Raw genomic sequence first — 17,513 nt, 5'->3', positions numbered from 1 at the left:
GCGGGCTCCTGTCCCGGTCCCCGCCCGCCACGGTGGCCTTTAATCCAGCAGCCCCCTCCCGCCCCGGGGCGGGGCCTTCCCGCCCCCGCTGCGCGCACGCGAGCACGGACACCGTCGCACGCTCCTGGCACGCCAGCCCAGCCTGCACACGCCCACCCGGGGCCGACTGGTCTCCCTGACCTCCTCTCCGAACTCCCGCGCGCGGGGCCCCTCTATTTCCCTCCTCTATGGCCCGCGCGCCTCCCCGTTCCACCCTGTCCCTGTCCAGGGGCTGGAGGGCGCGGGCGGGGAGGTCCAGGCGCGCGACTCCGAGCAGCCGCCTCCTCGGAGCGGGGTGAGGTGGAGATCGCGGCAGCGACCGGTCCCTGCGGGCTTGTCTGGGGGCTTGGTGGGCTCCAGGTGTCTCGGGCGCCCCTCAGTGGCGTTAGCTCCGCTCCCGAGTTGCCTGGGGCAGCTGCGGGCACATTGGCCCCAAGCTTATCCAGAGATGCAGGGCCTGGGGCTTGTGGACCCCACTGGAGGCCCCAGGGTCCAGAAGGGGGCCAGGCGCAAGCCTTGAGCTATGTCTTCAATATGCACCTGCATTTCCTAACAGTTGGAACAAGTCGTTGGAAACCAGGTCCTCTCCCACCAAACCTGGGGTGGTGCCCGATCTAAGTGGTTCTGCCCTGCCCCCTGCATGGTGGCCCTGTTCCTTCCCCGAGGGACCCTCCCCCCGGGCCCTCAGAGCCCAGCTGGGAGGCTCAGACCCCAATGCCCTTTCTACCTGAGGGCTTGGCCTCCAGTGGCAACTAGCCACAGCACCCCCTGCCTGAGCAGTAACCCGTGATAGCTTATATGGGCACCTCAGACTTGACCAGGCGAATGCCCCCCTTCTTCCCTTCCCCAGCCCACCCTGCGGCCTCAGCGCTGGGCGGCCCCTTCTTCCTGCTGTCCTGCCCCAGACCCAGGACGCAGGCCTGACTCCTTAGGTCTCTCAGTACGCCTGTGGGCCCTGCCTTCAAAATACAAAGGAAGCCCAGCCACTGCTCAGCAAGCAGGTCCAGCCGCCACCGGGCTGCTGCAAAGGCCTCTTGCCTGTGCCCCCTCCTCTTGCCTGCACCCCCTCCTCTTGCCTGCACCCCCCACCTGCCTGCACCCCCCACCTGCCTGCACCTCCCCACCTGCCTGCACCCCCACTTGCCTTCACCCCCCCACTTGCCTGCGCCCCTCACTTGCCTTCATCCCGCCACTTGCCTGCACCCCCCCACCTGCCTGCACCCCCACTTGCCTTCACCCCCCCCACTTGCCTGCGCCCCCCACTTGCCTTCATCCCGCCACTTGCCTGCACCCCCCCACCTGCCTGCACCCCCCACCTGCCTGCACCCCCCCACCTGCCTGCACCCCCACTTGCCTGCACCCCCTCCTCTTGCCTGCACCCCCCCACCTGCCTGCACCCCCCACCTGCCTGCACCCCCCCACCTGCCTGCACCCCCACTTGCCTTCACCCCCCCCACTTGCCTGCGCCCCTCACTTGCCTTCATCCCGCCACTTGCCTGCACCCCCCACCTGCCTGTGCGCCCCCACCTGCCTGCACCCCCCACCTGCCTGCACCCCCCAACTTGCCTGTGCCCTCCACCTGCCTGCACCCCCCACTGGCCTGCACCCCCACTTGCCTTCACCCCGCCACTTGCCTGCGCCCCCCCAATTGCCTGCACCCCCCCACACTTGCCCTTGCGCCCCCCCCCCCCACTTGCTCTGTCCTGCTCTCCTGTTGGAGCCTGCAGTTCAGCGGGAAGGCCCAGTCCTCCCAGGACTCAGTCCTCTCTGTGACCTCCAAGCTCTTGGGCACCTCCCCTGGCACACCCCCTCTGCTTCCCAACATCTTTGCTGCAATGTCACCTTCTCCTTTTCCCATAGCTGATCTCTCAGCTCACGGTTGTGACATCCCAACTCCCCTCCCTCCCGGTCGTGTTCCTCTATGCCTTCCGACATCATCCACTCAGTCTGTTTGCTGATTGCCCATCCGTGGAGTGTCTGTTCCGTGGGTGAGGGTCTCCACAAAGCCCACAAGGCTCATGGCTGCAACCCCCCTTCCTGAAATAGTACCTGTCATACAGGAGCACTCAGGAGAAGTCGGGTGGGTGGGTGGACAGATGGGTGGGCTGATAGGCAGATGGACAGATGCATGCATCTTCTAATACCAGAATATATGTCCGGGTGCCCGGAGGCTTGAGCTGGGCAGTGCTGAGCTGGGTGGCTTTACTCCTTGGGTCCTCTCCCCGGTTTCTGGCTGATGAGAGGTGGTCATCAGTAGTGTGGTAGACAGAAAGTGCATTCAAATCATGCCCAACAGGGTGAATTGGCTGGACTGCTGAGCACAAAATGGGTGGGTGACTATTTGGGAAGATACAGCAGAGGGCTTCAGTCTTCACTGGGTGTCTTTTGAGGACTCTCCAGCTGTAAGGTCCTCTGCAGTAGCCCAGGGACCCTCGGTAGGGGAGGAGGGCCAGGGTCAAGGGGCAGGGGGAACGGACTGAGCTGAGCACTTCATCTGTGATGGGAGCACGTGACTAGCTGCTAGGGTGGCCTTGTGCAGGGGGCTGAGGAGAGCTGGAGAGCTGTTCCCAGCTCACCTGTGTCTGTTTCTCTCCCCAGGAATCCTAAGCTTCCTGTCCCAGAGATAGTGCCAGCTGGACAAGATTGGGGTCACCCCTAGCCCAGACACCCTTCCCTGTTCTTTTCTCCTGGTTCTTGAGTGAAACCCTTAGGGAGAATGTCCTCTTTGAAGATGGTGCCCTTGCATTCCACAGGAAGGCCAAATTCCCACCAGAACAGCATGTGCTATGATGCCTGATGACCCTCTGGCCACTCCACCCTCGGGGTTTTCACCGAGAGCCTGTCCTGAGAGCTCACGGCAATTCTCCTGGGGTGGGGTGGCGGGGGGAGGGTGCTGCTTCTGAGATCCAGGAAACACTTCAAAGGGCAGGGTAGCTGAGCATTATCGTGTGGACTCATGGGTCCGGTGTGAGTGCCGGCGCTGGGGACTGTCCCTCAGATGGTATGCTGCAGAGGTGGCCACAGGATGCCCAAGGACAAGGGCAGGAGAGGCCCGGTCAGAAGGGAGCAAGCCCCGGAAATGGTGCGACCTGACAGGGCTGTGTGGCGGGATCTGTGGGCGCTAGAGGGTGAACAGACCCGTGCTTCAGATTCCTAAAAGGCTCTGGGGCAGCGGTGCCTGTGCCTGAGGACGGTGAGGACACCACGTGTCCATCGGTGCCCCCCCTCGGGTGCCCCCACGACCTCTCTGCCTCTGACTGAGGTGTGGTTTCAGACGGGGCTGCGGCACGCTAGGCTGCCACCCACAGCGGGCAGAATCGTGAGTGCGCCTGTCAGAGTTGTGCCGTGCGCAACGCACACAACAGCAAGGCCGAATGTGCCTGGGGCCCTGGGTCGCGGGGAGTGGCAGGGTGTCTGGGGCAGTGTCCTCAGGAACTTGCCTGCGTCTGACGTTCTGATAACCACCTTACTCACCATGGCCACGGGGCAGGCCTGCGTGCGGTGGCCGCCCTGCCCCCACCCTCCCTGCGGCCTGGGTCACCTGCGGGCTTGCCCGCACGTGCACTGTCTTCGTTTGCTTGGGCCGCCAGGACAGAGCGCCGCGGAACGGGGACCTTAAACAACAGAAATCTATTTTTCTCACGCTTCTGGAGGCTGTAAGTCCAAGAGCAAGGTTCTGCCCGAGTTCCAGTTCTGGTGACAGCCTCTTCCTGGCTTGTGGAGGGCTGTGTCCTCACAGGTCTTTTCCCAGAGCACAGGAGGAGGGGAGGGAGAGAGGGGAAGGTCTCTCTCCTCCTCTTCTTATAAGGCCACCAACCCTATTTGATTAGGCCCCACCCGTATGACTTCATTTAACCCTATTACCTCCTGAAGACCCATCTCCAAATACCATCACAGTGGGCACTAGCACTTTAACTTATGAATTTGGGGGGGGGGGACACAGTTCAGTCCATGGCACCCACGGAAGGGCCATGGCCACACAACATGCTCAAAACAATTAAAATGATGCAAGTAGCCAGCCCCAAACCACCTGCATTCTACCTAAGCTTCTGGAGCAAATGAGCTTCGAAATTAAGAAATTAGAAGTGAGAAACGTCCCATCTAGTCCATCACAGTAATTTCGGGTTATGCATTTCGTTCGTATGATTTCTGAAAACATCTTGTGCACAAAGAAACCAAGGTTTAGGATCTGTTTATGCTTTTGCCGACGACACGCACGAGGTGGAGGTTAAGTCTTTAATGCACTGTAAAGCTTCGCACACACTCCTCATCCCCCAAAGCTTATTTTCCAGCCCCAAGTGGTCACACGGCAGCTCTTCCCAAAGAGGGTCAGGAACACCGTGTAACCGCCTTCCAAGCCGGTAATTCTGCGGGGACTGCTCTCCATCTGTTTGCTGAGGACCTACTGTGTGCCAGGGCCCGCCTAGATGGAGCCGGCCCAAACCATCACAACGGCATATTCATTGTTTCTTGTGTGATTGCTGCATTAAAATTGTGTTTCTCACAGATTGGGAGGAACCGGTCTTCTGAGGTCTGTCTGTCGAGACTCCGAGTGAGCCTCGGGTCTTTGTAACCTAGAGCCCAGCTTGCAGGTAAGGAGCGTCGGGGGAAACTGCAGGCTGGGATCTCGTCCCAAACAGTAACTCCAACATTTCTGCCTCGGCAGTGCGCCCAGGACACCGGTCCACTGATGCGGTTGTGCACCATGGGGTCAGCTGTGGTGAGGCTCCCGGGCCTGGGGTGACAAGTTGGGGGCAGGGCACTGCTGCAAGGTCCCAGCCACCCCCCACCCCCCCCCCCGGGGCCCCAGAGCCCTGTCTCCCTTGGGATCCTGACCCCCATCAGAGACCCCATCAGCGCCCCTGTTCCACACCCCCCTCCACACCACTGGCTTGGCCAAGTCGGGGAGCCTGGCCTGTCTTCCCCTGCCTTTGGGGACACCAGGGATCCTCTATGACAGTGGCTCTGGGGACTCCATTGCGTTCTTGCAGGAGCCTTTCCTCCCAACCGCATCTGATCACTCCCTGGTCCCCCACCTGCCCCCTCTGTCCACTGACCTCACACGGACTCCGGCCACATCCCGGCATCCCCGGACACAGGTGACCCCCTTCACGGGGGCCCCCATCTCTGGGCCCCGCCTCTTACTCTGCAGGGTCTCAGGCTCCCCTCTCCTTTCTGGAAGCAAGACCTCCATTCTGGGAGGGACCCCAACCATGGACCGTGCCCCGTGACATCCCCGTGCTGTCTCTAGGCTGTGACTTTCTCCTGGGACTACAGTGCCCCCTCCCGACAAACGGCCCTGGGACCCTGTGCCGCCTGCACAGACCCAGTGCAGACCACCCGCCTGAGCTCCTTTCTGGGGCCCCATAAAAACCCATCAGATGGGGTCACAGGCTCAGACCACCAGAGCCCGGTCACCAGTCCACCCCCCCAGGCCCTGCCAGCCAGGCCGAGAAACCCACCCCGTTCAGGCATAAGACTGGAACCATCGTAAACACAAGGATTCACAACTGAACCCAGAAAGGTGTGGGGAAGGAAACAGGGACTTAGCAAGCTGAGCACATCAGGAAAGAAAGGGGGATTTGATATTGGAAAAGCCATTCCTGTAGCTCCTCTGTGAACAGACTGAAGAAGGAAGCTCAGGGATGTACCAGTGGAGGCAGAAAGAGCCTTCGGTAAAATTGAAAATCCACTCACAACACACACAAGGAGGAAGTCTCTTCGCAAACTGGTAAATAACTCCTGCGGACATGGGTAGTGCCCCCAGGTGCTGCCCAGCCACGCAGGGGTCTCCGTCAGGGACCCTTCCTCACTCTGCGTCCGGGCACGATGAAGGAAAGCGTCAGTCATGCACGTGTGGTTGTCGCCTACATGCGACACCCGCGACTCGGGGACAGATTACTGGAATTCATGAGTTAGGTTGGCAAGCTCACTGGCTTCAAAACCGGTCTGAAATCAGTTCTCTTTCTATACTGTGCAAGAAACTTTCCAGAAAATAAAAACTAATTTAGAAACACTATTACACAGCATCAAAAATATGAAGTACATAGGGGAAAAAATCCAACAAAAGATATTCAAGACACGGGAGAATTCTCCAGTGAATACTTTTCTAGGCGGAAGGAGTTTCAATTATGAATTTACCTTATTAAATGCACGGCCATTCAGACTTTCTGTTTCTTGCTGTACCCGTTTTGGTGAATTTTATTTTCAAGGAATTTGCCCGTTTCACCTAAACTTCATGTTTGTCAAGTTCACGATATCCTTTTGTGTCTGTAATGTGCTGCTTCCCTGTTTGTGCCTCACGCCGGTGATGGTTGTTTTGTTGTTGTTGTTCACAGAACCGGGTTTGGGTTTTGCTGATTCTTTCTACTGTATGTCTCTGTGTCATAGACGCCTTTTCCCCTCCTTTCGTTCTTTGCTCTAATTTCGATGTTCCTTCCTGAACTGGAAGTCCTGGTCATTGGTTTTCAGCGTTTCTCTTTCTTAAATCCGTGACTTCTCCAAGAAGCTGTGGAGTCCCCGCCGACAACCTTCTTGGTGCACCCCGTGGTTGTAATATGTTGGGTTTGCCTTATCCAGTTCAAAACATTTTCCACTTTCTGTTGCGACTTCCCCTTTGACGTGGGTCACTCAGAAGTGCTGTGCGTGCCAGCATTTGCCTCCGGAATGCTCGCAGGTTGCTGCTGTGATCTTTCTGCCATCGAGACCCGCGTCGCTCCGGCACAGCCAGGGAACGTGCATGGCTCCGACCCTTTTGCATTTCTCACGCCTGCTTTGCGACCTAGAGTCTGGGCTCTCACGGGGACTATTCCACGTGCCCGTGGTGAGGACGTGTGCTCTGGGGTTTCATATTTGCCCACTTGGCCAAACTGCTTCATCGCGTTCTTCGAATTTTCTACATCCTTACTGATTTCAGTAACGAAGAGACGTGTTAAAATCGTCATCTGTGCCGGTGGCTGTGTCGTCTCGGGTGTATTTGCTTTTGCTCTCTGTGATTTAGGCTGTGTTAACAGGATGGCTGTGTCTTCAGGCTGCACTGGCTCTTTGTCGTATGGAACGTCCCTGTTTATCTCAAAGACTCTTGCCTGATGTCTGCTGACATTCATACAGTGGTCCCAGTTTCCTTTCGGTCAGCACCTGACAGGTGCGTCACTTTCCATTCTTTTGCTTTCAATCTATTCGTCTGTTGAAAGTGTGTTTTTTGCTCTCTCATCAAGTGTGACAGGGTTTGTCTTCACGCGTCCTTTCTTAACTATTGCCTTGAGCTAGCCGGCGTGCGGCCTGCAGCCTACAGCCCTGGGCCTGGCAGGGCTCACTCTCCACCAGAGCAGCACACGGCTATCCCGCGGCAGGTGCAACGCTCCTGCCAGGGACGCGACTCCTGTGTGTCGACACTTACCCAGACTTTGCTCAAGGAAAAGTAAGCTTGCTCTGTACCCACGTCCTCCGATGTTTCCTTCTCCCTCGTCGGCCTTGTTAGTTTCCCCAAGTGTTCCTTTTACATTCACTCCCCTTCAGCAAACATTTATTCGGACTCGGTTCTGCATGTAGCGTAGACGTGCCTTCGAACCGCTCGGTCCACACGTGGGAAGGGGACCCTCGTGTGTAAACGCCGGGAAACGAGTCTTGAGCCTGGAGACACAGACGACCTCACAGTTTGGATCTCACCCACCTTCCCGAGATCCAAGTGTGCCCACCCCACTGCATCACTGCGTTGGAAGTCATTGTTCATGCAGAGTTCAGCAGCTGGCGTCCCTGGAGCGTCTCGCACTTGACTGATCACCCAGGTCTTCTCCTTGGGCTCCCCACCCAAGCCCAGGGGTCCCCGGGGCTCTGAGGTGTGTGCGGCGGCACACAGAGCCTTTGGATCTTGCCTCATCCGTGGATTTGCCCGCTTTGCGGGAGACTTGCTCTTGGCTCCCCTTCCAGTCCTGCAAGCCCACCCTCCCGAGTGCTAATTCGCCCCTAAAGACAGCGCAGCTGTCCTTGCAGCTAGACCCCGAGGCTGAGAGCTGGCTGAGGACCCTGGAGCCCTGGAAACATCCAGGGGGTGGCAGAGCAGCTGGGCGCATAAGCGGGAGCAGGCAGCCGAGCGAGGGCTTCGCCCCGCCGCCCGCGTGCACTGAGCCCGCCTCACCCCACCGCCCATGTGCAGCAGGCCTTGGGGACTGGCCCACCCTCGCTGCGTGTAGATGCCCTTTGGCATGGTGTGGACAGCGCGTCCAGGGTTGCAGGGCTGTGCATGCCGGGAGCGGACGGCCCTCTGAACACAGGCTGGTGCCCAGTTCACCCTCCTGCACTCTCGCCCTTTGCTGTGGGAAGCAGGAGCTGGGCCCTGTCACCATCAGGTCTGCCCTCTGAGGCCCCTTCGCTGTGGCTCTGTAGACATTATTGAAGGAGGAGGGAGTCGATTAACCACGCCGTTTCACCCCATCCTAGCTCAGATGCTCCCACTTCTACTTCCACTTGAACCAGAAGAGCCCGGAAGCCCCCAGGTGTTTGTGATCAGAAGCCTGATCAGGGAGAGCGAGCTCTGGGGGCCCGCCTGGCCCAGACCCCCCGCCTGCCTTGGGCACCGTCTTATTCATATCGAGGAGCCTCAGCTTCTCCCAAGTGGCCACCACTGTGGCGCACACAAGTGGGCGGGGCTCCAAGCTGGACCCATCGGTACCCCCCGCTGGCGTCACAGTGAATGCCGATCCCTGAAACCGGGGGTAACCCGGGGCAGGTATGCCAACCTGTTCCCTACTCCTCGGACCTCCCAAATGGAAGCGACACACAGCTGGCACGTCAGCACCGGAAGCCTGCAGGGCTCTCACTGAGGCTGCTGGAGGTGGGCCAGGTCCCCGTGGGCCCGCGAGCCACTGGCCTCCCTGCCCAGCCCCAGCCCCACCTCTCCTGGCAGTCAATAGTGAGTATCAGGACAGGCCCAGAGCAAACACACACCGAAAGGCTGATGACAATAGCCGGGCAGGGGTGAGTGGGGCATCTGGGGTTTGTCTAAGGGCTGATAGGGTGTGTGCTGAGGGTTTAGGAGGCTCCCAGGGCCTCGGAGCCCGGTGCTGCCCGCCGGGGGAAGGACAATGCACATTGTGTTCCTGAGAGACTGCTGCTCACACCTGAGCCGGAGGCCTTGGGTGCTCTTGGGATGAGCCCCTATTCACGGGGATGGACGTACTTCTGTTCACATACTCACTCCTGATAGCATTTCTTCTAAAAGGAATCCGGGGAGATTTCTGCAAAGAATGGCCGTGCTGTTGATGGGAATAACTTTAGAGCTGTTGATGGGAATAAATATCGTCCTCTGGAAACTGGCCCTTATGTGTTTCCCTGCATTTGTCCTTCGAGTCACGTTCTTCAGTGGAAACAGAGGTTGAAGTCTGATCGGCAGCCCCCAGGCGTGTGGAGGGCGGGAGGTCTCAGAGTGAGCCATGGGTCTGAGCACCCCAGATGGTGCTGGGGACATCCAGGGGACGTGGGGGGGAGGAGCCAAGGTGGACACTTGTTCCTGCCGTGAACCTGCCCCCCGCTGACCACCCCCTCCTGCCGCTGGAGATCCTGCCGGGAGGGAAGGGCGCCTGAGGGGGGCAGGCCCTGGGGCCATCCGTGGCTCAGCAAGGATGGTGTGGACAGGAGCAGGGCAGGCGGCAGCGTGACCGTTGGCCCCATTTGAATCTCATTTCCACCCGTTTTGCTTCCACTGTGCACTGCCGGGAGCAGTGATGGCCAAAGCCGGAACCCCGTCACCAAGCAGCATAGCCCAGAGCACTGTCCTTGGCAAGTGCAGGAGTAGGATGGCTGGTTTACCACTGCTGCCCCTGGAGGCCTGTCACTGGCACCAATGGGACCCCCCCATTTAGGAAGCATGCCATGTGCTCCCCACTGTAGGGCCCTGTCTGCAGGGGTTTCACAGTAAGCTCACGTCAGGGCCCCAGAGGGGCTCAGGCGGGAGCTGAGGCTTTTCACAGGCACGATCGGTGGCTAGAGTCTGAGTTCGGAAACCCACTGATTGTGAGAGTGCAGCCCAATCCTCTGCTGCTTCGCTGAGCCTCAGAGCATCGACCAAGGTCCTGTGGTCAGGGCCGCTCTGTCCCTGACCTCCCCACCAAGGACTCTGACTACTTCAGGTACTACCCACACCCAAAGACATGGGGAACAGAGGCGTGGGAGGGGGCTTCCTGGGGGAGTAAGCATGCGGTCTCCCCCCGGGCCCAGCAGCACTCACCTGACAGTGGAAAGTTTTCACAGAGAGGAATGTGCAGAGCGTGTGTGGTGGGGAAGGCACATTCCTAGGAGAGCATGCATTTACACAAATTAGCCTTTCAGATGGGAATGTCGCTCATGCAAGACCTGGCTGGCACGGGACGGCTTCTGGGGGGACTCACTGTCCTGGGGCACAGAGTCAAGGTCCCGGCACACACCGCCGGGCGCCCTCCTGCCCCCAGAGAAGCTGGGCCGCCCTCGTCAGAAGGGCAGAGGAGGACCCGCTTGCTCCCACCCTTGAGGACACCGTGTGCCAGCACGGCTCCGCCGGGCTCCCGCTGCTGTTTTTGGGAAAGGGGGAATCCCTCTCACCATCAGCCCAGCTCCGCACGCGAGAGCCCTGTGCCTGCTGCCCCGTGGCTCTGGCAGAGCCCTAAACCCGGCCTCTAGGCAGGGGCCGGCTCCGCGCGGGGGCCGCGTCGGTGCCCAGGCGGGAGGGGCCCGCAGCCCCGGGCATGCCTCTGTCCCCCACAGTCCGTGCCTCTGCTGCTACCTGGGACTTCCAGGCCTCTGAGACCCCCTAGAGACTCCTGTCCCTGGGCAGGCCTGGGGCGGCCGTGGGACGGAGGCCTACCCCGCTAACAAGTGCAGCACGCCCATCAAGGGGCCATCCTGTGCTGGGCCAGGCCTGAGCAGACCTGTTTGCTCAGACACTCGAGAGAGACACCCGAACACAGATGAGCCCTCTCAAGAAGCCCATCTCCACTGGAAGAAGAGGACCCAAGAGGGGCCGCCTGGTCCCTAAAGACCCAGGCATTTCACTGTGGGCCACAGGGCCAGGAGAGGTCAGGGAGCATGCACCGGCCCTCTGGCCTCCTTAGTGAAGGGTCAGAGGCCAGGGGCAGAGCGAGAGGGAAGGGCAGTCCTTGGTCATCTGAATGCTCATTTCCAGGCTCCCCGACCCAGCCTTGGCCCTGACAGGGATCCTACCCTCTTGGGGTGTGTGTTGGATTCCTGAGGACTCGGAAGGCAGGAATGGGGACGAGCCAGGCCCCTGTGGGTGGCTCAGTGGGTCCGCCTTCGTCCCCATAGCGCGTATCGCACAGGACCGTCCCGAACGAGGGCTGCACAGACATGCTTTGCAGGCGCGGGCAGTCCACATCTGCTCGTCCCCTCGAGGCCACTCTCACAGTTTCTGTGCACTGTCCCTCCCTGCGCCCTCTCCGGGGTCTCCCCGTGGACACCTCCTCCAGGCCTTGAGGGCCCCACATCCAGAGGGCAGCAGCGCTGGGCCGTGGAACCACCTGGGAGCAGACTCGCTTGTCCCCAAAGGCGGTGAGTGTGAGTCTGTGTCCTTCGCAGGGACATCACCGTGTCTCTGGGAGCACAGCCGCTGTGTCCCTGGCACCAGGGTTTGCTGGGTGCTCACTGCACAGCTCACAAGACACAGGCTTTCGTGGGGTTTATGGGCTGTGGTTAGGCATGTGGGTTTTCTCTGCCTCAGTCTCCCGTCTGTCAAACGAGAGTGAAAGCGGGACGAAGGGGAGCCGAAAGCAAGGACTGCACCTCCCTTTGTGCAGATGGGGAAACACAGGCACGGAGAGGCGGCAGGGTCTGCCCCGGGTCATGTGGCTGAATGCCCGCACAGCCTGTCCCGTGGCCCCTCACTGCCCTTCCTTCCCTGCCCTGTACATGCTGGACCTCGATGTCCCCAGGCAATTTGAGCCAACACCAACCGGTGTTGTCAAAGCCCAACTTGAGGAGGCGAGGGAGAGACATCCTGAGCCCTTATCGAGAAGACCCCTTAGGGCAGTGGGCCGTGGGGTTCCTGGCCCCCACCAGTTTCAGGGGGCTCCGGCTGGAGCCCCCCTGGGCCCCTCCAGCCTCCATTCCCCCCTGCTGGAGAGGACCTGCCCCTGGAGCCCCATGCTTGCTCACCCCTCCTGAGACCTTGCGGGACAGAACTCACAGCCTGGCCTCAAGCACCCACCCAGGGCCGGGCAGCAGGGGCGCCCAGGGTCACAGGCTGGGCCGAGGTCAATTGTACTGTAAAGGAGACAGCCATGTTGGGTATAAACTGGGACTTCTTTCCATAAACAGGAGTTACCAGGTTTATTGAGTATAATCCTGAGGAAGAACCGGGGATCCAGCACCGTCTGAGTCACGGTTTAGAGGCCCGGGACAGGGTGTGGAAGGTGTGAGAGGCACAGGAGCCTTTGCCCTGCCCCCGCCCCTCCGGCCACCCCCTGGGCCACGGGCACGGAGGCCACCACAGCCGGCTTTTGAGATTTGGGGTGGAAGAAAATAGCCCCAGGGTGGAGGCTGGTGTCCGGAACCCGAGATGCCCAAACAGCCACAGTGCCAGCAAACCCCAGCCACGAGTTTAGATTTCAGGAATAATATTTTCAAAAATCAATCTCTCCTGCTTCTGCTACGTCTGCTTGCGAAAACAAGCGCGTTTTCCTTGGATGTGCGCACGGGGTGTCCCGCGGAAGAGCCGCGTCCTCAGGTCCCCGGGGCCGTCTCAGCCGAGGCTCGCCTGGCCACGGCTGCGGACCCACGAGCCCCATAAGCCGAGGGGGGCGTAGGCCTGCTCGCCACTTCCCTCGCGTGAGAGCGCCTGCGTGTTTTCTTTCAGAAGTTCTGGGTTCTGACACCACATCAAACGCGACACGCTCTGCGCCTGGCCGGCACAGGCCCTCGGCACAAACCGTCACCGCGGGGACTCCTTGGAGTCTGCTGACCTCCTCTGTTTGGGTTGGGACCAAGGTCTCCTTTATCGAACACAGCCTCCGGCATTCACGCAGACCCACCACGAGACTACGCACCCCGCCCTCAGAAGTGTGTGACCCCGTGATGGGCAGAGACAGGGCACTGACGATTCTCGGGCAGCACCGGGGGCCGCTGGGCTGCAGACTGAGCACCGGGCCGCTCGGCAGCCAGTGAATATGCCCATTGTTCTGCCCCGCACTTCCTTATTTGGGGATCGGGTATTAAATATACAGGAAAATAATGACAGCTCTAGCTGCTGACCCCTGCCTGTGTCCCCACCGCGGGTTCATTCGATACCCATGGGAACCCCGCGCAGCAGGTAGACCTAACATCTACGCTCTACGCGTTCTAATCCCATTTTAAAGCAAGGAAGCTGAAGGCTTCCGTGATTCGCCCCAGATCGCGGGCTCGCAGAGCCAGCCCTCCCCCCCCCACCCCCCAGCTGCCCTGCACGTGGGCATTTGCATATGCAGAGAGAGAGAGCCTCAGGGAATCCAGTCCCCGACTGCCGGCTGGCTGTGTTGCCTTTGGGGAGTTACTGAGCCTCTCTGTGCCTCTTCTGTTAGACAGAGTGATGGCGGTAGTGCCCAGCCTGCTGGCTCCACGTGAGTGTCCAGGGTCCAGGATCAGGGAATACGGAGGCAGGCGTACGGAAGGGGGGCCGTCTGTCTGTATGGAAGGCCACTGGTGCCGGTCCCAGTGGAGCCAGTGCCCGGGGATGAGGCAAGAACAGAGCTTAGCCAGAAGGAACCCCCCCCCCACACACACACACACACTGAGCTAGACGGGTTGCAGCCAAGGGTGGCTGGTTGGCTCCGAGGAGGGTGATGGTGGGAACAGTGTCCTGGCTTCCTGACTCCCCGGACAGCCCTGGGTAATCGGTATTCTGCTAGCGGGCAATACGCCACCCCCTCAAGCTGTCTCCCCTTTCCTGGCGGGTCCCACCCGCAGGCCCCAATGTGACAGCCTTGCTGCACCAGGGGCGTCCGCGTTTCCCCCCAGAGCCTGGAGTCCCTGAAGGGAGAAGCAACAGCCTAAGAGGGGCCGACTGGGGCAGCAGCGGGAAGGGGTCCAGGAAGCCCAGAGGGCCCTTGACCAGCTGTTGAGGCCCATCACGTGGCAGGTTTCTGGAGACAGAGGATGAGAGCCAGGACGATGCTCAGTCTTTCCCACGCCCCCGTGCGTGTGGATGAGGTGGCTTCCGGACGCCCCAGCACCCCCGTGGACAGAGCGTCCCAGGCACTTCCTACCTGGAAGTGCCTGGGCAGGAGAGCAGCTTCGCTGGGGGGACAGCCTCCTGACGCAATGCCAGCAGCCCGCTGGCCACGCTGACTATTTATAAGTTCGTTGAGATCAATGGTTGCTTTTTTGTTAATGCCACGATGCCCCAGGGGGGCATCTAATGCGTGTGACAGTTGTGGCTTTGGTTGGCCAGAAAACACACATGCACTTGCAGGTTTTCTCCCAGGGTCTCTCCGCCGGCTTTTCCCAGAGCCCGGCTCCCACTACCTGTATGCCGCTCCCATGCTGGGCCCCACATGTGTCTCCAGGGTCGGTGCTCTCCACCTGCCCGAGCACAGGAGACAAAGGCAGGCGGGGTGGGGACTGACTCACCAAGCACATCTGTATGGGAAGCTTGTCCACGAGGCTGGGACCAGAGGTTTGAGACAAAACTGTGTGCATGTGCGTGTGTGTGTTTGTCCTGAAATCAAGGAGGATGACTTCTGTGTCCCTGCATCTTTTTATATATATATGTGTGTGTTTTCTATTTATTTTTGAGAGAGAGAGAGAGGATAAGTAGGGGAGAGGCAGAGAGAGAGGGAGACACAGAATCCGAAGCAGCTCCAGGCTCCGAGCTGTCAGCCCAGAGCCCAACGGGGGACTGGAACTCATGAACTGTGAAATCATGACCTGAGCTGAAGTTGGACGCTGAACCGACTGAGCCACCCAGGCGCCCCTGCATCTTGGAGCAGGGCCCTCAGCTGGGAGTTCATCTGTGGAATAGTCTGCGTGAGCTATTCTCTGACAGACGTGTGCGTTCATGAATCTCTTTCCACCTTTTCTTCCCATCTTAGCTCATCGGAGGGGGGCAGTGCCCAGAGGCTCAGGGGGAGCCTGACTCTGCCTGCCTCCAGGAGGGATGGGGTGTGCTGTGGCCTTGACACAGCTGGGGACTCATGGCTTTGGCATAGAGTGGCTGCGTGGATGGAGTTGTCAGAGGTGGGGGAGGGCAGGTGGGGGGAGGGGTCCCTGAATTATTCCTCTTCCACTTACTTGGAAGGCTGGGCCCCACCCACTACGTCCTACCCCACCCTGGCAGAATCATTCCGAGGAGCAGCGGGTAAGAGCTCTGAGTCACCGTCCCTGCTCTCCGCTGACAGCGGGGCCCATAAATGGCCCGTGTGCCGCATTCCCCGAACTTGGGACAGGCTAGGAGGCCAGTTTCTGACACGCCCGGTTCTCTCCTCACCCCCAAATGCATGTGCTGTGTCCTACCTGCCAAGTTAACCTGTTTGCAGGAAGGGAACCGTCTGTACCGGCAAATGTACGGTCCCTCATTGTAAAGTCCCTCACCCCCTGACCTTGCCTCCTGGGCTTGCTGTCGGTGAGCCAAGAGGGAAAAGCACACAGAGATGGGAAGGCCCCGGGCTCCTGTGGGTGACCTGTGCTGACAAGCCCCTCATCGAAGCTGCAAATTCAAAATAGCGAGAATAGAAAAGCCCCCCAAACTGGCGACACGGTGCGTGCTGGGGCACTGCCCCAAAGACCTGGACAAGGGTGGGTGGCAGTGCCCAGGGCCTGGGCAGCACCAGGGGCTCCCTGCGGCGGGGCCCTGCCCGGCCGGCAGAGCAGCGGGGTCAGTGCCCCCCAACACCCCTCATCCCGACCGTGAGGCCACTCACAACGAGAGAAGGCTCTTATCGGCGTTGCCCTCCTTCTTCTCGTTAAATCCTTATCAAACAATGGTGCTGGTGCTGGCGAGATACCCGTGGGGCGCAGAATTATATATTAACTTGTGCTAATTAATGTTTATGCAGCCGTTTACGGCAGAGGGTGCCTTTGACAGCCACAACGGCGGCTTCGACGCAGAGGCAGGCTCAGGGCACGCCAGACTCAGGCCACAGGCCCGGGCCTGCCAGGGCAGCTCCCATCCCCTGGCCCCCGAGCCTGGCTGGGCCCTCCCCTCCCCTGCCCATCTGAGCCCCCATCCCCACTCGGAGACTTGTCCCGGATGCTCCTGGGCCTCCCTTCTGAAAGCAGAGGAGCAATTTCGGGGGGCCCACTCTGCACCTGTCGTGCCTGCCACCCGAGGCTGTGTCCCCCTCCGGCTGCAGGCAGAGAAGACGCTCCAGGCCCATGTCTGGACTCTGGGTCCTCCCTCGGTGTCTCTCTCCTCCCTCCCTGCAGGAATCTCTAGAGCCCGGCCCTGACTTCCACACTCTGCATTTTCTCCTTGACCTGCTGCCCCCAAACCAGCTCCACCAGAGTCACCGCGTCCCTCCCCACGTCTCTGATTGTTTTGAAAGCATCCCAGACACGCTGTCATTTCCCCGCAGTGATAATGATCATCTCAGTACCGGGCAGGGGAGGTGAGCAGTGGGCCAGGGCATCGCAAGAGCATCTCTGCCCGTAAAGAGTTGATCCTTGGCCTCTGCAAGGGCACCGGCCTCATGGTGGGGAGGGTCTGGTCAGAGGAGCGCTCTGTTCCTGGATGGCTGTCCCGAGCCGTGCTGAGGCCAGGGGCACCCCGAGCTTGGGGAACATACCCACAGGGGACCAGATGGCTCTGGAGGAACCTGAGCCTGGGCCGAGCTGAGGGGTAAGGCGCATATGCAGTGGCACCTGCTGGGCTGCTGTGTCGGGTCAGGAGGTTTGCTGGGGCTGGAGGCCCATGGAGGGAGGGGCAGGGGAGGTGGTCCAGGTGAGGGGATGGCCAGGTGGGGGTGAGGGTCAGTAGGGCTTAGGGGTCAGGTGAGGACCAGATGGGGGTTTGGGAGTTGGAGGAGGGGAGGTGGGGAGGAAAAGGGAGAAAAGGTGAGGGCCGGAGGAGGTTCTGGTTGGGGGGTGTCCTTTGCTGAGAACCAGCTGGTCAGTAAGACCCCAAGTCTGAGATGGGAGAAAGGGCTTGCTGCAGTCTAGAGCACTCCTGTCACAAGCAGGACATCCAGGGAGGGGGGTGCACTGATGTCCCAGGTGCTGGCTCACATCCTCGTCCGGCATTTGACCCCAACAGGAAACCACACGGCCTCTCCGTCTCTCTGGGGTCTTGGGGTGCTGTGAGGGCCTTGGGGGTGGGGCCAGGGATGGTGAGGCTTTGGGGGTGGGGGCTGGGGGGAGGCTGGCAGGCGGAGCCTGTCAGCTGCGGCCCCGGTGACACTGGGGTAAATTGCACGTGATCATGATGCATTGCTCTGTTTCACCGCAATGGCCGAGTCCCCGAGGCCACGTTGTATTTGCTGTTCATGGTGAAAGGGGCGGCGGGGGCTTTGAGTGTGGGT

This window comes from Lynx canadensis, chromosome A1, assembly GCF_007474595.2.
Source record: "Lynx canadensis isolate LIC74 chromosome A1, mLynCan4.pri.v2, whole genome shotgun sequence".
Lineage (NCBI taxonomy): Eukaryota > Metazoa > Chordata > Mammalia > Carnivora > Felidae > Lynx > Lynx canadensis.
This window is presented reverse-complemented; position numbering follows the sequence as displayed.